The sequence below is a fragment of the Carettochelys insculpta genome, chromosome 1, assembly GCF_033958435.1.
Source record: "Carettochelys insculpta isolate YL-2023 chromosome 1, ASM3395843v1, whole genome shotgun sequence".
NCBI classification, from domain to species: domain Eukaryota; kingdom Metazoa; phylum Chordata; order Testudines; family Carettochelyidae; genus Carettochelys; species Carettochelys insculpta.
In genome coordinates this window covers 375272242-375293132 of record NC_134137.1, presented here as the reverse complement: position 1 = coordinate 375293132, position 20891 = coordinate 375272242, and the positions used below count along the sequence as shown (strand labels likewise).

The following is a 20891-nucleotide window of genomic DNA, read 5'->3' as shown; positions in this document are numbered from 1 at the left end:
ATTAGCCAGAGTTAACACACACAATATTTCAATTGAAGCACATATTTGGATTTTGGTAAAAGTAAAATAATTTTATGAATGACAAGATTTGTGTGACATTAAGTGCGAGGTGTAAGGATAGAAATAGTTACAAACATACAAAAGAAACTTGTGAAACTTCCATCTAGCTAACCAAAAGAGAGCCCTTTGTTTTTTCCCCCCACACCAATTTTTCCTCCAGTACAGCTGGCTAGACCTTTACTTCTCCTGGTGAAGGGTACTTTAGGGATTCACTCTCCTTATCTTTACAGTCCAATAAACATTTAGGCTGGGTCTACACGAGCCCCTTCCTTTCGGAAGAAGCATGTTAATGAGCGGGTTCGAAAGATGCTAATGAAGCTATAAGGGGCGTCCTTGAAAACTGGGGAGCCCTTTTGGAAGGTCCCCGTCTCCATGGGCAGCGCGCGATTCAAAAAGCGGCACTTTCAAATCGCTGCAGCTACCGTTATGCTAATGAGGCACTGCATATTCATGGAAGAACCTCATTAGCATCTTTTGAACCTGCTCATTAACATGCCCCTTCTGAAAGGAAGGGGCTCGTGTAGACACAGGGTTAAAACGTATCCCTAGATAAAGTTCCATTCCCCTACTGGTTGTAGACACCATACTGTTTACTTGAGATTCAATTCTGGTCCCTGCCTTCCTGCATATTTTTAGAATGAACCTTATTACATCCTGAAACCTCCAAAATACCTCTGAATTTGGCCACCCTTGGTCTGAGAGCTTGGCCTCTTCCCTTTGTTTGGAACAAAAAAAAAAACAAAACCAACAAACAAAAAAACATGTATCAGTTCCCTCGGGTATGCCTGCTTTGGACACCTTTTAATGATATATTTCCAGAATATCTGTAAAATTCTTTGTGGGTTATCCATGCATACACCATGCAAGAAAATTAAGGTCAGTCAGTAATTAGCTTTCCAGTGATAAGTTACATGCCTACTTTTGGGCAAATATCACAACAGTGTGCCATCTGGCACTGGGGTAGTCTAAAGGTAACAATTATCAGAGCAGTAGCGGAGTTAGTCTGTATCTTCAAAAACACAAAGAAGTCTGGTGGCATCTTATAGACAAACAGATATTTTGGAGCAAAGACCCACTTCACCAGCTGCATCTAATGAAGCTTATGCTCCAGAATATCTGTTAGTCTATAACGTGCCACCGGACTTCTTGTGTTTTTAAAGGTAATGATATTGACTAGCAACGGGTTAAAGAGCATTTCAGTTCCAGGATATGGTTTAAATTGGACTGGATTGATCCTGGCTTAAACATCACACCAAGGCCTTTTTTGGGAGCTGTATCAAATGAGATGAAGGTGCCAGTTCCAAATGCCAGCAAGCAACTGACCACTCTGTAAAAAACTGGCAGTATTCAGAATTCACATGGAGTTCTAATTCTTTGGTTTTGAAGCTGTTAAGAAAACGAGGCTCAAGTGAAAGTGAAGGGTCAAACATGACCCTAACTCTGAATTTCCTAGGGCTTGCAATCTGTATTGTGGTGCCAACCTTACAGAAGAAACCCACCAAAGCACGTCCGTGATTGGAACTACCGAACACTGTGGACTGCTAAGTGGACTGATGAAAGGAAAAGCAGGAACTGTATAAAATGGTAGCATATTGGTTTAATTATCAGGTTTCAAATCCCTCAGTTTTCTAGAGCCAGAGACCTGAAATGTGACAAGGATGACTCGGTCATTAATCTTTCCAAGACTGATAAGCTGACCATCGTACGTGTTAGTGGACAAAACCGAACCTCTAAGGCCCCACTGACTTTAGCTGGAGTTGTGTATGCTCAGCAAGTCTGGCCACTAAATATTGACATGGGAGATCCCAAAGTACTTTTAAGATTAGAAATGTAGTCCATTGTTTTTGTCCCCAACCTCTGCTTCCTGATAATGCACAAACTAATAGGTGTTGGGCTACAGCAGTCTTCCACCACAGGCGTGCCTATGGTTTGAAAATATGTTATGGTTCTTTTCATATGATAGGTACCATATTAAAGTAATATATACCACAAAAAGGCAAGCTTACTGGTATGAAGTGTTGTTTTATATCCTGAAGAAGAACAATCTGCCACTCTGTATATATGCCAATGCATTTGAAGTTTATAGAGCCACTGCAAATTGTGGGATTTCAAAGATCTCTCAAGGTGACTCACTGAGATTTCCCCGTGTTTGTAACATAACCATGCGCATTTATGTTCAAATTGACAAACAATGGTGATGGAATCTTACAAAAATCCCGTAAGAGATTAAATGAGTTAATAGACTAGGTGGGGGACTCAAGCATTATTTCTGAGCTATGCACACAGGCAGAAAAAGAGACAGAGAGGCTGATGCATTTGCCAGTCCTTGTGTAATTTTAGCGCTATTGGGCTAAATTCATTTCTGGGGTAACGCCATTAGCTGCAACATACTTACATCAGGGATAAATTTAGAGGTCAATCTTTTGTTTACAGAACAAAATCTCATCGAAGCCCAGATCACAGTCTCTGCAATATCCCCACAAGCCCAAATTCCTCTTCTATATCGATTTTCAGATTAAAGAACTGCCACATCACCCAGCTCTATAATCCCATTGCTCCATATTTACCTCTAAGTGACAGGAATTGATTCTGCTTTGCTACTTGCCTGTGATCTGATAAAACAATTCAGAAAAATCACACTCTCATTCAGTACCTAGGTTATTCCTTAACCTGTACAACATGATCTTTAAATGGGGTTTGTTAGTATGCATGTTCATGGCATGTGCTTGGCTAGCAATGTACTAGGGTGACAAATACCTTTTCATCACCTCCAAACTGAGGGCTTTTTTTTCAACCAAGCCACATGAGTGAAGTAATTTCTAATAGAACTAACTATATTTCAACCCTAGATGGGTCCAAACAAAAATTTGCCATTTTTCGGGCATTCTTTTTGCTTCACCTCTGAGATCTATTAGTATGATTATGACCAGTGGTTGTCTAATGATGGGTCAGGACCTCAGAGTGGTCATGATCCTATTTTTATGGAGTTGCAAGGGCTGGCTTAGAGTTGCCTGGGGCCAAAGCCTAAGAATTTCATCCCTCAGCAGTAGAGGGGCTTGGACTTCGGTCCCCAGTTCTGGAGTCATGAGTCATTTTTTGTGGTCAGAATAGGGTTGCAGTGCAATGACCTTTGAGAACCCATGCAGTAGACTGTCCTTAGTAGCACGTATCAGTGAACTTTTGTTACGCCCCCCCCAAGTGACGGCTACTGTCATAGAATTGTAGGGTTGGAAGATACCTCAGGAGGTCTTTGAGTCCAAACCCCCTGCTAAAAGCAGAACCAACCCTAACTATATTATCCCAGCCAAGGCTTCGTCAAGATGGGACTTAAAGACCTCTAGGGAAAGAGATTCTACCACTGTCCTAGGTAACCCATTCCAGAGCTTCACCATCCTCCTAGTGAAATAGTTTTTCCTAATATTCAACCTAGACCTCCCTCACTACAACTCGAGACTATTGTTCCTTGTTCTGTCATCACTAAGAACAGACTCTCTCCATCCTTTTTAGAACTCACCCACCCCCTTCAGGTAGTTGAAAGGCTGCTATCAAATCCCCCGTAACACTTCTCTTCTGTAGACTAAATACAGGATTTACTCGAGTTACGCAACCCCGGCGTAACTTAAATTTTTGTGCAAGTTGAGGGGATACGGGAACCAGGCTGCAGCCTAGTTCCCAGCTTCCCTGGGCTGGCAGGAGCCAGGAAACTGATCAGCCCAGCAGAGCTTGTCAACTTCCTGGCTCCCAGAGTGGGACCCAGCCAGGAACCAGGGGGCAGCCTGGTTCCAGTCTCCCTGACACTTGCGGGGCCTGGGAAACTCACCAGCTCATAACTGGTCAGTTTCACATGTCCTGTCAGTGCAGGGGAGCCAGGAACAAGGCTGCTGCTTGGTTCCCAGCTCCTTGCCCCTTGAAGGAACCAGGAAACTGACCAATCATGAGCTGGTCAATTTCATGGGTCCCATAAGCAGTGAGGAGGGGGAACCAAGCGGCAGTCTTATCTGGGCTGTCTCTGGGGGCTGGAGTGGGAGCCGAGCCACTTCCCAGCCAGAGAGAGGGCAGCAGGAGATCCCCAACCCCTGGCCAGAGACCCTGCGCCTGGCCCTGCTGGCTGGGTATTGCTCAGCTGGCTTCCAGCCACGGGGCTGTGGGGTCTCCCTACCCCCACAGCTGGGGACCCTGCAGCTGGCTCTGCCAGCTGGGTGCCACCCAGCTGGCTTCCAGCTGTGGGGTTTCTATTCCCCTCATGGCACTGCTGTGCCCACAGCCCTCTCTCGTGTAAACACGAGATATGCACATTTCTAATGCGCACATCTCAAGGGATTACTGTAAGTCCAAATACCTCATCCTCTCCTCACAAGTCATGTTCCAGACCCCTAATTATTTTTGTTGTACGCACTGGATTCTCTCCAGTGCATCCACATCCCTTCTGTAATGGGGGAGTCCAGAACTGGATGCAATATTCAGACTGTCATGGAAAGTGTTGACGAATCACAGTAGGGAAAGCCTTCCCAGGAGAAATGATGCTCGTAAGCAGCGGTTGCTGTTGCAAGGTCTTGCTGCAAACAAGGGTTTATTTTACTAGTTATTAGAGACTCCAACTATAAAGAAGCCCTGTGGTGCTTTACAGACAGGTAATAAGAACAGGCCCTGCCCCAAAGAGCTTACAAGCTAAAAGATGAATTGTAGTGGGTGGCGAGGGGTGAAATAAACAAATGGCTGAAGATAGCAATCATGGGGTAATAATAATAAGCAGACATTTTGTCACTGACTCCCTGTTAGCATAAGCAATTGCCCTAACATCAACTGGTTCTTTGCTTAGTCGTCACTTAATTATGGAGTGCCAATTGTTATAGCTTCTGGATGCTGGACATAGCAAGAAGGGAAGCATAGAGGTTAATTTAAATAAACCAGGCAAATCTCACTAAAACAGGATTGTCAATCGGGCACCTTTCACACATGCAAAAAATCAATTTGGATGTGAATATTATGATGAGGAATACAGTACAAAAACTATATACAGGAAATTATATAGATCAAATCAATTAGATTAGCTATATTGAATACAGAATTTACCATGTGCAAATCTATCATTTTACTTTTGGCTTTGGACTATGTCTGCTATTCGGTGACAGGGAAAAATAAATGTACATCAGTAATTATCCAATGCTTTACATAAAGAGAAAAAATTCTTCCTGACAATCTGCTAATGACTTACAGGATGTGTATGATTACCCCTATCTTAGAATGTTTAGATACAATTTTTTTTTATTTTTCCTGACATAACATTACCCACCCTCCTTAGAAAAACAGCTACAATATTAAACTATGGGGCAGATTCTTAGCTGGTGTAAACTAGCACGGCTCCCCTAATGTCAGAAGTGTAATAGCTGTTAGAGACCCTGACTATGAAGAAGCTCATGGAAAAGAAAAATCACCACCTCAGAATCTATCCTCCCACATGCCCTTCATAGACCCATCACACATCAAGTGGACAAGTATTTTCTTTGTGTTTAATTTACATTGACCTGTTTACTTTATGTAATGACCCCTTGTTCTCTTGTTATTAGACAATATAAAGCAATTTAACATGTTAAAAACAAAAAAAATTGTGTACAATGAGAAGAGAGAGGGAGCATCAATTTTCCATGGTCTCTGACAGCTGATTGCTTCTCTCCACCAACATTAAAAACACAGTTACATTTTAAAATACAAATTTGTCAGGAACTGAGTCTTTTGTCTAGCCAGATACCCTTGGCTACTCACCCTGATTTTAATAAAATGGAGACATGTGGTATGAAAGACCGGACTGGCTATTTTTTCTGTAACATTTTTACCTTTGGTGGATGAATCCTAACAAACATGCATTTGACACTAAGACTATTTCTAGATTACAAGGATTTGTCGACAGAAATTTTTGTCAGAAGATACCTTCCAACAAAACCTCTGTTAACAGATTGCGGTCAAATTGCCAAGTGGATCACAAGAGCGAGCCGCTCTGTCGACAGAGTGCGGCCGGACTGCCCAGACGCTCTACTGGCAGAATGGCCAACCAGAAGCACAGCAGACAGGGCCGGCTGGTGTCCTGGAAGCCCTGTCTGTTGACAGAGGGACCCCTAGAGTGACCAGACCAGCTTTTTGTTGACACATCTCTGCTGACAGAGCAGTTATTCCTCATAGGGAGCGGGGTCCAGCTGTCATGAAAAGTGCTACATACTGTCAACTTACTGTAGACAGAACGCCTTGGAAATCTGGAGACTTTGCGTGTTTTGTCCGCAAAAGAGTTGTTTGCCAACAAAGCCCTCTAGTGTAGACATAGCCTAAGATTACTGTAAATTAGGATGCATTAGTATATATTAATACAGCTGAACTTGTTAACGTTAAGGTCAGGGTTATCTGGGACCACTCAAGACCATCTATAATTCTATGGGAGAAAGTGAAGGGCAGGGAATATACTGTTGGACAGTAACAATTCAGATATTGCTAACTAGTCTGTTAACATTAAATGTCAATAATCAAAGTGAAATTGAATGGCAAGACATATCAATGAAGCCTTTTAAAAACACACACTAACAATGAAATTCATGCACCAACCAATATTAATCTCCTCCCACCTGAAACTCATATATGATGCTGAATTTTAACATCGTGCCACCCGTATAGCGTATTGCTCCTATGGCACATTAAGGCTATATCTACACTAGCACACTATGTCAAAGTAGCCTATTTCGATGTAAGAACATTGAAATAGGCTACTTTGACGCGTATCATCTACACATCCTCCAGGGCTGGTGCCATTGACGTTCAACATCGAAGTAGCAATGGAGAACATCAAAAGGAGCCACCCCTGAAGGAAATGCAGAGCATCCACACACACAAGTGCTCCCCATCGAAATAAGGGGCCAGCAAAGCCCCAAGGCACTCCCTTAAAGGGCCCCTCCCAGACACACACAGCCTGCACAGCACGAGATCCACAGAGCTGACAACCGGTTGCAGACCCCGTGCATGCAGCATGGGCCCCCACCACCACCAGCAGCAGTAGCTGCCAGAAGCCCTGGGTTAAGGGCTGCTGCGTGCGGTGACCACAGAGCCCCACAGGGGCTGGAGAGAGCGTCTCTCAACCCCTCTGCTGATGGCCTCCATTGAGGACCCAGCTATTTCGACGTAGCTGGATGGGGATCATCTACACACACCCTACTTCGACGTTGAACATCAAAGTAGGGTGCTATTCCCATCTTCGGATAGGAATAGTGATTTCGATGTCTCGCCACCTAACGTCGATTTCAACATCGAAATAGCTCACAGCACGTGTAGATGCGACACGTACTATTTCGATGTTGTGCCAGCTACTTCGAAGTAGCCGGCTAGTGTAGATGCACTCTAAGAGGCTTTGAAAGAAGAGAGAAAAAAAAATCCTGTTAAGAATCACTTACCAATAGTTACTATTGATGTAGCATGATAAGAAATAACAATACTCACCATTAGCCTTTTTTTTTTTTTTTTAAACTTTTATAGTGTGTGTACACAGGGGTGGGCAATAATCAGGAGGCTTAGACATTGGTGGTCCCCCAGTACTTTATTTACCTGCATGTTCACTGGCACGTCCATTTGCAACTCCTGTTGGCTGTGGATCTCCGTTCCCGGCCAATGGAATCGCAGGCAGCGGCGTACACCAGGACACCACTTCCCACAGCTCCCATTGCCCAAGATCAGCAATCCACAGCCAAGGGGAGGCGCAAGAGGCTGTATGAGTGGACATGCAGGTAAATAAAGCACTGACAGATGCCACAGGCTAGTCCTGGCAAACTGCCTCCAGCCCATGGGCTACTTATTGCGCACTCCCAGTTATAGGTGTATATAGAGTACCGAGACTGCACACCCATCATTCATAAAGCACCTTCAGATGTCTTGGTGCCAGACTTTTGCTAACGGCTTTTGCAGTAACAAGGAAAAGAAGTATCTCATTTTAAGCAAGACAAAAAAGCAGTCAAGTAGCACTTTAAAGACTAGCAAAATAATTTATTAGGTGAGCTTTTGTGGGACAGACCCACTTCTTCAGACCATAGCCATACCAGAACAGACTATTTGGTAAAGATCATAAACCTGAATTATCCACCAGGAGACTGATTTGTCCTCCTTGATTACTGTTTTTGGTTCTCTGTGCCTAAATAATGAGTCTGTTCTGGTGTGGCTGTGGTCTGAAGAAGTGGGTCTGTCCCACAAAAGCTCATCTACTAAATTATTTTGCAAGTCTTTAAAGAGCTACTTGACTGCTTTTTTGTTTTGATAGTATATAGACTACCATGGCTCCCTCTCTGTTACTATTTTAAGCAAGGTGACAGCTGAAAGGCAGCCATTTTTAAGGTATTATGCAGATTAAGGCTGCAGTTAAAGGTGCAGTAGGACAGATTAAAAGGTATTCACATTTCCCATGCTATTGAGTGATACGCAGTTGTGGTGTTCTGCTGTATTTCAAAGCCCCAGCAGACAAAAGGTTAAATTTCAGAGAAATTGGCATCCTGACATCTAGTGCTTCTTTACTGATTTTGTTGTTGTTTTTTTAATTACATCTTCTCAGCTGCCCCTGCTTGATACCCAAGAGCTGTTAAATTCACAAGATCAGGCTATAAAAAACATTATTCATTCTTCTTCACAGCATTGACATGATATGTTCAGCAGGGGGCTCCAGTGACCCATGATGGGGCACTATTCATTAGGGAGGAGCTGCAAACATATAAATCAACATGTCAGAGAAGGAAGCCCAGGTCTGACCCAGCAGTAACACATGATACAAACAGATTTGTTCCGCTCTGTGCAGCCTCACCTGTCTTCAGTAGCACAAACCATGTAATAATCAATTATGCTGACAACCTTCCCTACAAATCGGTGTAGCTTCCGTTATTTGTGTGCCTCCGAGGTGAAATGAGGAGGAGGAGGCTTGGTCAAAGGACAACATGAAGGAATAAGCTCCCTTATGAGGCAGAACATCTCAGAATCTTGAGTTAAAACCTATCAGATTGCTGACAACCTTCAGCTCTACCAGCACGGACTGGATTGTCTCCCAGGAGAGGCCACAGACTGATTCTACATTCTGCTCAAGAGGAGTATGAAGCGTCAGAATTTGGACTTCTGTAATGTTCACAGGTGTTTTGATCTCAGCTTCTGATTCAATGTTCTACAGTGGCAAGGGCTATTATTGAAAGCCCGTCCTGGGTCTAGATCTGTCTGCACTCTAGCCAAATTGGAGCTATTTGAATCAGATGAATTTTGGTTTGGGCCCAGCTCCGAAGGAGGCCTCAGCTAAACGTGCAAGACACAATTGCTGCGAGACAAATCTAAAATCATGTGCAAAGTTTCCTCTCTTTAGCAAGGCTGAAGGACGTGAACAGTTGCCAAAGATCTTCTGCGGCTCTCTATCCTATATCCCTGAATGTCTCCATTTGTCATTCCCCTCTGGACCCATTCTCCATATTGTGACGCAGCCTCTTCCCATATTGTCTCAAAATCTCTTCTAGGGTAACTGCCAAATCACTGCTCCTGCGTGCCAACTGTAAGTATTTTAAGTGACAGAGCAGCCTTACGTGAAAAGCTTTTATACAGTCCCAGGGCATATGGGACATGGTTTGTTTTTTCCTGTTGTCTTTTAAACAGTGAATATCTGCTCAGCAGGTCCAAAGCTCATCTGCTTCCAGGCTACAAGCTGCTTACTGTGCCTGAAAGTAGGCAGCTTATGGCCTGCTCAGTGTTTTCATCACTGCAGCAAAAATATGAGGAGGGCACACAAAACAACGTACACTGTTGGTGCTTGATTCACGATTGCCTTTTTGCCATATTAGACGGGTGTAACTTCATGATTTCAATGGTGTTACACCAGTGCAAAACTGGAGTAATGCTGAGAGGAATCAAGTCCTTGATGTTGTTATTAAATATTCGCCTCAGCTGAAAATTTCAGATCAGAAACAGGACATGTACTTCCCAGAGAGTTCCAGATGTTCTGATCTGGGATTCTGGGGTCAATCCATTTTAGAATAGAACAATAATGCCTACTTCTTACGTGGCACTTCTCATCAACAGATTTCAAAGTGCTTCAAAATATTTTGTCTATTTAAGCCCTTAGAACATCCGCATTAGATACAGAAATATTTCCCATCCCCATTTTAGAGATGGGAAACTGAGGCACAGAACGGCTACATCCAAAGTCTCACAGGAAATTGATGGTGGGGTAGAGAATTGACCTCTGTTTTCTCAAGTCTTAGGGCTTGTCTATGCTATGGGAAAGATTGACCCATTCACGGTCAATCTTCCAGAATTCCATTTTGCATGCCTAGTAGAGACACGTGAAATCAAACTATTTGGGGTCAGCAGTTGACCTCTCTACTCTTCAATATTGCAAGGAGTAAAGGAGGTTGATGGGAGAGTTTCCTCCATTGACCTCCTGCTGTGTGGATGGCCAGGAAGTCGATTGCAGATAAGTCAATTCTAGCTATGTAACTGCCATAGCTAGAACTGCTTATCTTGAATCAACTTACCTGCCTAACATAGACCAAGCCTCAGGCCTGTGCCCTAACTCCCGGACCATCCTTCTCCAGTAGCTAATAGCCATTCTGGATCTGAACTTCCTCAGAATTTGACTGTGTTTAGATTTCAGTGCAAGTCCTTTTTTTTTAAAGTAATATTTATGGTTACTACGAGTAATAAAGAACTTCCTGGTAGTTCAGCAGAGTGGCTATTTGAGTCCTTATGGCCTTCCTCTCCAGATGACAGGTACAGATAACTTTACCACGAGCAGAAAAAGAGTGAAGGTTTGGAAATAAATTCCCCATCCTGTCTGAGAGCACTGCATGCAAAAGATACAAAATTAAGACTCTCCTGTGCTTTTCACAGGACAGGCTCAACCCCAGATATACACAACCCATCCAAATGCATGCTTTTATAATGATCACAGGCACATGTACAAGACACAGAATTTTGCATTCTCCTCTCTCTGTGTTACTCTCTCTGTGCCCCTCCCATTCCCCCTCAGTCTCCTGTTCAGTGTGTTATGGCTTTACAGGAACTGACAGGGTTTCAACAGCTGTGTGAGCTTTGTCAAAAATGCACCTTAGGCAAACAGCCTTGCATCCAACCTGAAACAATAAGCTGCTTCTGTCTAACCTCCTCCCCATCCCAACCCAGCCTCTGTCACCTGGGATCTGGAAACCCACAGTTTTCTGACCTGTGATGCTCTGTAATGTTAGGCTGCCAGTTGCAATTCGAGTACTCTGTTGTCAATTAGTAACAGTCTGCTGTTCAGCAGGTGGGTGAAGTATAGCACTGTGTGTTGCTTTCCCAGTACATGATTAGGTTTCTGGTGTTGGGAAAAGGGAGGCAGTCGAAGTAAACAAACAAGCTGCTAAAAATCTGGACAGGCTCTTGTGATCCAGTCAATGTCAAATGCTGCCAGAGCCTTGAGCAGTGAAGAGAGGATTTTGCTCAAAACCTGCTAGAGAGGTACATGTAAACATCTCCTTTTCCCTTTGCCAAAGGTCCAACAGTTTAACCAATGCTATGTAACTATCTAGCTAATATTCACTTGGCAGGGAACAATTTCATTATAAGTTACTATTAATGGCTAAAGGGAGAGATTTTTCACCTTGATGCCCAGTCCCCAAGTTAATGGGTGTTGAGACCCACATATACCATTTTTGCCTTCAAAACCAGGGCACAGCAAGTCCAAGTGGATAGGACACTGGACTGGCTCCAGAGATTCTATTCCCAGTTCTGCCACTGACCTACTGTGTGAACTTGAACAAGTCGCTTTACCTCTCAGTGTCTCAGTTTCTCTATCTGTAAAATGGGGATAATAGTGCCAAATCATCTCTGTAAAGCACTCTGAAATCAAATGAAGAAACATGCCAGTTCTGAGTTGTACAACTGACTCATGAGGGGTTACAGGAGAGAAGAAAGTAGCATGGTACACAGTTTCCCTTTAGTTTGTGCACTTTTAAGTTAGTCAAGGGTCTATCGACTGTCACCCTTTTTAATATGTATCAATTGAAATACATAAATATATTAATATATAAGGGCAAGGCATGTTTATTTTACAGCAGCAAATTCCAACTTAGTCTCCTTCAGGAGTATCTCATGCCACAGTCACACTGAAACCTTCTCTTCTTGGCAGTCACTCAATAATGGGCAGGATGTCTTCATGTCATCCTTCTATTTGTGCTAGGTTCCAAAGTTTACCACTTGATTTTGACTGAACACAGGTGAACCCACTGGACATAGTTATCCAGTCAGAGGGGCTGAGGTGGACTATGTTTAGGAAAACTTTTCTAGCCCCCTCCCCATGTGTGATGAGCAGAGTGGATCCTAAACAGGGCTGCTCAGTTGTGGATGCAGCAGCCAGACTGTTCTACTACCTTGATCCTTGAAACGGAACAACTGGTCCATGACAAAAAGTTTCCAGATTTCACAATCCTGCTCTTGTCGCCATTCACTGTAGGGCTTAAGCTTAGGACACTTGTACATAGGAAGATGCCTCTGACTTCTTTTAACGTGGGGATATCTGTTGCCCGGCAGCCACCACACGATCCTTGATGGATAGAAGGCCCAGGTCCAATGGCCTGGGATCCATGACAATCGGAAGTCTCCCATCCACTACAGCATTACCCTGGATATCCTCTGCCTGTTCTGCCATTGAGGACTTTTAGGATTGTTCTTTGTCTAGACCTGCCCCCCCCTTGACTTTGCTGCCATGGGTGACCTTGTTGGGAGTACGAGACTCCCTACGGCATCACTTTCAGGTACATTGGAAGATGCAAGCTCACTCATCACGACAAGGTTACGATACGGAAAGTGGGACATTGCACTGATGGGCCACTCGTGGTCCTTACTTTAAGGGTATATCTCCACTGCAGTTGAGAGGGTGACAGTAGCCCATGTGCAGACCTGACAGAGAGTTTTGCTCAAACTCACTCACTAAAACCAGCAGAGAAGCTGCAGCAGCCCGAGCTACCCCTCTGACAACCTGTCCAGGGTCCTGGTCAGGTTCACACACAGGTGTCAGGCCCAGGCTGCTGCAGCTTCACAGCTAATTTTGTCAAATCAGTTCAATCAAACTTAGCTTGGCTTTGCCCACCTGTGCTGCAATCACGGCTCCCAGGTGAAGCAGAGAGTGAAGTGAAGCAGTCAGGCTGCAGAACACAGGTCACTATTATGGCGATAATCCATTTTCTACTATAATCTCTTGCACTCAACATGTTCAAACCTTGGAAAAAGTCTCATGTTTGTGCTAAAATTCTGCATGTCTGATCCATTCATCCTTTTATTATCCCCACCTCCCTTTAATTATATGAGTGGAAAACCCTCCAAAAATAGCATTTTGTAACCCCTGTGTTCCTTGCTTGTGTACTGTTATGATATACAAAGTATGCCTTGTGAGGTATCACTGGAAAAGCTGTGATTTGCCGAAACTCATGAGTCCGTTTAAATGTATGGAATATGACTTCCTGAGAGTTTGCTGCATGTTTGTTATTGGAGCATGCTGCAATGCTGGGGAACACTTACAATTGAGCTTGGGGTCTCAAACTTATGGCCCATGTGCAGACTGGAGTCTGTTTGCAATCTGGCCTGGGAGACCCAGTGGCCCCAGAGACGTGTTTCCATCTCCATCTCCCAAACTCCTTCCTCTTCCCCCTACACTGCTCCCCACTTGGCACCCCGACTCAGGAAGTGCAAGGAGTGGGGGACCCAATAACTTCTGCCACCCTGTACCAGGCCCGCGTAATGCTTTTATGACATTTACTACATTTGACTCTGTTCTTTCTTTCACGCGATACCACTCCCCTACCAGCGTGACCTACTCTGTCATTTCTATATATTTTAGAACCTGGTATTTATTCCTATATATTTATACCCTGATATTAAGTGAATGCATATGTAAGTTATTATTTATCTGTCATGTCTGCCTGTTATCAAGTGATCCAGCATCCTTTTGTTCCAACAAGCTGCAATACTGATGAAGAGTAAACTGTACAACTCTAGGACAGAACAGGTATGGTAATATACACATATTTTTATGGTGAAGAGATCTCCAGAATAGATATGTGGACAAAGTTGGTAACGGGGCACTACATTCAGCCATATTTTTACGGCATTATCTCTGATCATGAAGTGGAATTGTTTTCTTCCTATCAAATTGAGATGCATATATTTATTTATTGAGCTTTTACAGATGCATTCATCCTAATCTCCAGGCACAGTACGTGATTTGATTGAAACAAATGGCTTTTATTACACACCCTGCCTAAAATGAGAAGGGCTCCAAAAAAATTGAAAAAAAAAAAACAAAAAAAAAAAAGAATTTTGCCCTCCTCCACTAGTGTCAGTAATATCTGATCTTCACCCACTGATGCAAGATTGACCACCAATACCAAGCAGGCCATTTCTGTACCACCCCTGCCTGAAACACTGGAACTGAGGTGCACTAAAGAAGAATGAATACCTCCAGGTATTTCTGGAAGACATTCTTACTGACGAGATTGCAGACTGACAGTCCCTCCAGATGCCAGTTTATGCCAAATGAGCATTTCTTCAGTAAGGATATAATAATTGTTGCTTTTTGAAGACCTGGCACACACCACTTTCTTGGCATATCTCTGGCACTCACGTCGAGTCAGTTTCCACATCCTCCCCACTGAGGTTCACCAGCCACATGGGACAAAAATCTAATGCATATGTTATTAATATAATTAATAACATACTATATATTTCCCAGCAGCCTTAGTGAATGACACACGCTGACACATAGCAGAGACTCTTTATTTCTACCCATGGGAAACAATGTTTCTGCTAATCTTTTCCATCTAGGTAGCACTTTAAAGACTAACAAAATAATTTATTAAGTGATGAGGTTTCATGGGGCAGACCCACTTCTTCAGATCTGGAGTCTCCTTCATGAAAGCTCATCACCTAATAAATTGTTTTGTTAGTCTCTGAAGTGCTACATGACTGCAGGTTTGTTTTGTTAGAATACAGATGAACACAGCTACCTCTCTGTTACTTTTCCATTTATGTATGGAATACATTTTTCTGTGCATCCAGAGATGTGTGAACATGCACCACCAATAGAAGCAAAACCTATCTGTGGGCATTGTGCTGGGCGGTATGTGAATTTCTCCTGAGCAGCCACATAAGCACACAGTTTACAGGGAACACAGCTGGGAACCACGTCCTCCATGACAAAGCACTAAAGCTGGGATGTGATATGAGAAAACATTTCTAGAGATTGTTGATCTTCACAATGAGAAAAATTCCACTCTCGTATCTACTCCAAGTAACCCTGATTACCCAGAGTTGCCAGCTTCCCAGAACAGTTCCACAGTTCGGGACTTTGCCGATCTAATAGTGGAGGCAGAGAAACTCCACATGACCTTCAGAGGTGCTATGGAATAAGTTTTATGGACCATCACTCCATTTAAACTCTTTAATCTAGCAGACAATGAGATCCAATGGCTGCAAGCTGCAGATAAGCAAGCTTCGATTTGAAATGAGGTGGACATTTTTAACAGCGACAGTAACTAACCATAGGAACAACTTACCTAGCAACGTGGTGGAATCCCTACCACTTGATATCTTTAAATCAAAGTCTCAAGGTCTTTTTCAAAGATACACTCTATGGGCTTGATGTGAAAAGTGCTAGGCAACATTCTCTAAATTGTGTTATGCAAGAGGTCAGATCTGATGTTCATGATGGCCTCTTCTGGCTGAAAAATCTACAAATTAACTTTGATTTTAATCGAACAAATTGAATGCCAAAGGACGTCCACGATACCCACTGAAAGACACAATGCCATAGGAATTAGAAAGCATAAATCAACGAAAAGCAGCAGAAGCATTTCTACCTCCGGCCCTCTCACAACTGAACAAATCAGCTTTCGCTAGACTGACATGATTCAATCTCGTCAAACCTCCACTGCATTTTCCCACCAGACAGAAATCCCACTTTCAACAGCCTCAGCCCCCCACCAACTTCCATTCTAAGAGATGGACTTGTCAGCATGCCCAGAAGATGTAAGGGCTCTTTTAAGCTCAGGGGAACATAGAGGATCACATTTCCTGGAGAACACCCTACCACCAGACCCCTCCTTTGTGTACCAAGGGGTACTGCGCTCAATCACCTGCATTTACCCCGACTGTGGCAGCACTCTTCTCAATCTTATTCAGAATGAGACAATGGCCCCCAGCACTGCAGCCATGTTTCAGAAATTACAGGTCATCTGAACACCATGCAACCGAGACCTGGGTATTTTGGAGATACCTTTTGAAAGGACAAGGAGAAAAGAAATGTTTCCCACCATATCAGTGGGAGAGTGGACCGTATTCTCCCTCTGAAACCCACTGGGCTCACTTAGCTCCATCATGAGAAAAGATTACTGCCTGCTACAGGAAGAGGTGCCCTAAGGACTCTCAGAACATATGTAGAAAAGATGTCTAAAATAGTTTAGATGAGAACAGATGGCATAAAGCCAAAGAGGGCCTGCCATAATATCTAAGTAGCCTATGCCTGGGGCTGCTATCTTAGCTTCGTGTAACTCCCTAAAATTCTGGCTATGCAATTATGAAAATCAGTGAAATCAATAGACACACTATTGATTTTATATTTTTCCTTTAAACAACACCCACCCACAGCAGTTAAAAACTAAAGTCAAGGGTCTCATAGTAATTTTCCTGCATTCTCTCCCACAATACAAACATGAACGTAAGACATTTAGAAAGGAAATAGGCTGAATGCCAGAGGAAACTTTCCGACAGAGCAGTTTCATATTAGGTTTTGTAATACTCTCTCAGTAAGTTGTGGATGGGCCACTACATTTAAATCACCTTCATTCAGAACGCTGCTGCCGAAGAGATCATTTTCCTACTTATCAATATGACCTGGTCACCCTTCTTTTTATAACTTCACTAGCTCTCTCTTTTCTGTCACATCAAATTCCTGGTCTTCACTCTTCATGGCCTAAACTCACCCTACCCCTCTCTTACTGAGTATCACAAGGTTGACTTCTACCTCCAATCGGCCGTAAACTCCTGCAAAACCAAGTTATCTCCACCCAGATCCCCCCTCAAAACTCTCCTTTGCTGTGATGCCAACAAAAAACTTGATAATGACCGAGCTGCTGGTGGACTGAGACCACAACTGTCCAACAATGTCACATTGACAAGAGAGTAGAGGGAAACAATCTGCCTGTTTCCTTCAGCTGTCTTTAGTCTTATACTTTGATTGTAAAACCTCTTTGGGGGCATGAACTTTCTTTTTGTACTGTGTCTGTGCAGCTCCTAGCACAGTGGGGTCCCATTCTACAGCTATGGCTTCTAGGCACACCAGTAACACAAATAAAGGGATTGAATGATACTCTAGTAACTGCATAAGGAACATGGCTGCTCCTGCAGGAGATGGACTGGATAACCTAATAAGCTTTCTCAATTTCTCATTTTTACGATATTGCTGAGTTCTGCTAAGTATTATTAAAGACATTTTTAAGGTATTTTAATTTACTCCTCTAAATGGATTTCCATTCATTTACTCCTACCAAGTGAATACTGTCAGGGACATTAGCAGCATGATGAAATAGCTTTAGGCTCATGCTGGTTTCACTGTGTTACATACACAAGTCATTAGCTTTTACTCTTAATGTACCCTCTTTACTGTTGCATAACTATATATCACCCAAAAGTGCATGCACAACCCATTCTCTTCCCTTCTTAATCAATATTATTTGTGCAGGGCAGTACTGAAAGGCCCCAGTTGTAGCATACGTAGTTCATGTCTTTGGGAGCTCGAGAGCAGCCACCTTGTCTTTTTAACTGAGCTGGAAACTCTTATTGGCCAAAGTGGCTCCATTTAGGGTTTTTACACCCACTTTTCCAATTCAGAGAGAAACTCAAGGCAACAAAACTAATCATTTTCCAGCTAATGAGTGACAGGTGTCTTCCTCCTTGGTAAGGTGACACTTTACAATATCATTACCATGCCACAGCATGGTACAAATTGAATATGGTCCATGAAATTAACGATGTTAATAAGCAGGAGATAAATTCTGGGAGTGCAGTGAGACTCTAAGACATGCTTTTCATACTGGTATCGCAGTAATGGAGAATAAGGGAGGTAGCCTGTACTATTTTTTGTATCTCAGTTTACTGGCTTGATATTCTTCCCTTTGCTGATACAGAGTTGAATTTAAAAGAACAAAAAGGAAGCAAAATGACAACAAGAGATAAAATATCTCTATGCAAAATGCATCAAAGGGATAGCTCAGTGGTTTGAGCACTGGCCTGCTAAACTCAGCGTTGTGAGCTCAAGCCTTGAGGAGGCCATTTAGGGATTGGGACAAATAGATGTCAGAGACAGTGCTTGGTCCTGCGAAGAGGGCAGGTGACTGGACTAGATTACCTCCTGAGGTTCCTTCCAGTTCTAGGAGATGTGTATCTCCAGTTATATCTAAAACAATGGGCAGGCTATTAATTACAAAGCCTCCGTCTACCTAGCTCCAGCCAGGTAGCTAATGTGTTTTTTTTTTTTTTCAGGCCTGGAAACATAAGATCAGAAGGACACTAAACCAATAACACATCCCTCGCTGGAGAGGAAGAGGTGTGACAGTCAGCATTCAGGTGCCCCAAAGGAACAGAAGATTTAAACTCCTCAAAATGAGGTGCTAAATCAACTGATTTAATGCCAATGTGATGTTTTGGGGACCACCCAGACCAGGAATGAGTGCTCTCACCACCTGCCCTGCAAGCTTGGTGGACTTTGTGCTGTGCAGATATGGGTCAGAGCCAGTAGTCAGACTGTAAGCAGAAAGGTCACCCCATAACTCCCACCATCCTTATTACCCTTTGCAGGATGTCAACAGACCTTCTAGTCCTCAGTCCCCCCAAATACATTTTCCTGTAGTACTCAACTAACAAACTCTCTTTTTTCTGCCTCTGGTTCTTCACCCTAAAGGCACAAAACCAGCCTCCCCTGCCATCTACCAGCTTACTTTGGCATGCACACGCCAGAGTTTGCACATCAGACACCTGCTTGCAATAAAAGTAAAGAAAAGGGGGTTTAAATTGGAAAATTAGAGACTCAGAGATGATCCAGCAAGGGAAAGCAAACACCTACAAGTTACACAGAAAATGGACATTGAGATGCAATCTTTCAACGTAGATAAAATCCTGCATCCCAAAATCAACAGAAAATTCTACAGAAGATGGTGTCACTTTTTCTCACTTTTGAATCTATTAGGGGATCTTTTGCAAGTATCTGGAGCACAGGGGCTGGGTCTGAATTTTCTTCAGGGAAGTGCTCAACTCCCAGTCAGCCCCAGGCTCCGCCCTCAGTTTACCCCCTATCCTAAGACCCCATCCTCCACCCTGCCCCTTCCCCTCATTCTGTTCCTCTTCCCAGCACCTCCTCTAAGCTGCAGACCAGCTGATCCTTGCTGGGTTGGAAGATGCTGGGAAGGAGTTGATTGGCAGAGCTGTAGGAGCTGCGGGTGGGAGGGGAGAAGCTGGCTGCCGATGGGTGCTAAACCACCCACATCCATGGAGTCAGTGACTACGGTTTCAAGTACGAGCCACAACTCAGTGCCCTGCAGCTGCTCAGGAGATGAAATGCTGATGGAGAGATGCAAAGCGGCAGAGAATGCAGAAGGTGCAGTGAGAGCCAGGCCAAACAGGATACATCTGAGGTGGCTGGCCTAGTCTTAGCTTAGAGAGAAGCACAGACCTTCAGGCAACAGCTAGGTAGGCAGACCTTTAGGGGGTTTAACCCTTTCATCTGCACATTGTGCACCTCTGGGTGAAGACTGGAGCAACTGCAGGGTTCCACCAAGAGACAGGTGAAGATTTGTCTGCTGTGGGGGAGTATGTTGTGGATGTCAAATGCATTTGAGCCTGATGGGTTCAAGTGATTGGAAACGTAGGGGCTGCTACTCTGGGTTTAAGAGCAGAGGAATCATGGGGTCAGCCAGAGACAGATGAAGATAGGGAAACCTCAGCTGTTTTGGGTGCACTTGTGGGAATGCAAAAGGTCTAAGCCCCGTAACCATGGCAGCATAGTAACCTGAAGTCAGGTGAACTGCAGAGTTACACTCTGGAGCGAAACAGAACCAGTGTAATTCTGCTTCTCTTGTAAGCAGTGCCTATGTGAGTCGGGAAGAGATCACAGGGGCAGCTCAACCCTGAACCGTCATGCAAGTCTACAAAAGGGCCAGCTTGTGGTTTTGAATCCTGGCTTGTTTTGTGATGCCTGTGAGAAAATACACACATTTTACCCACCTTTTGGAAAAGTGAGAAGTACTCTTGGGGTAGACGGAGGGTGAAAAAGCCTCAGGGAGGCTGCGCAAAGTCAGACTAATGGGAAGAGGGTGCATGGAGAGCCAGGCTGGAGAAGGTTTACTGAATTAGCCAGTCAGGGTCAGGAGGGCCTTATCAAAAGGGTGGTTCATAAAAGCCGAAGCAATCTCTACCTGCAGTGCAAGAAAGGAGACTGGCTGCTTAGAGGAGTACCTTAAAGCAGTGCTGAGCAGAGTCAGGGGAGCAACAGAGTTCTAGCCTGAGGACTGCCAGGCTAAGGCCCTGACTCATAGGACTGGGAAAGTGCTGCTATTCGCTACTTGCCACTAAGGGGACTGAAGAGAGTGGCTGAACCACAGACTGCAGTTTGCCACCCAACCATGTGGTTGGACTGAACACTATCAGCCCCCTGAAAGTGGGGCAAGAACCGAGTGAGGCCCAGCTGGACGGCTTTTTCCAGAAGAGGACACTAGGAACTGGGGAGCAACGCAGGTCCCAGAAGTGGAGCAGAAGTA

The 20891-nt window shown here is 43.9% G+C and overlaps 1 protein-coding gene across 2 annotated transcripts in view; it reads right to left on the bottom strand.

The window, feature by feature from the left end:
* The window catches only part of EXOC4 (exocyst complex component 4), a 663660-nt gene that overhangs the window by 122183 nt on the left and 520586 nt on the right, over positions 1-20891 (bottom strand). The gene's annotated exons all lie outside the window — the stretch shown is intronic.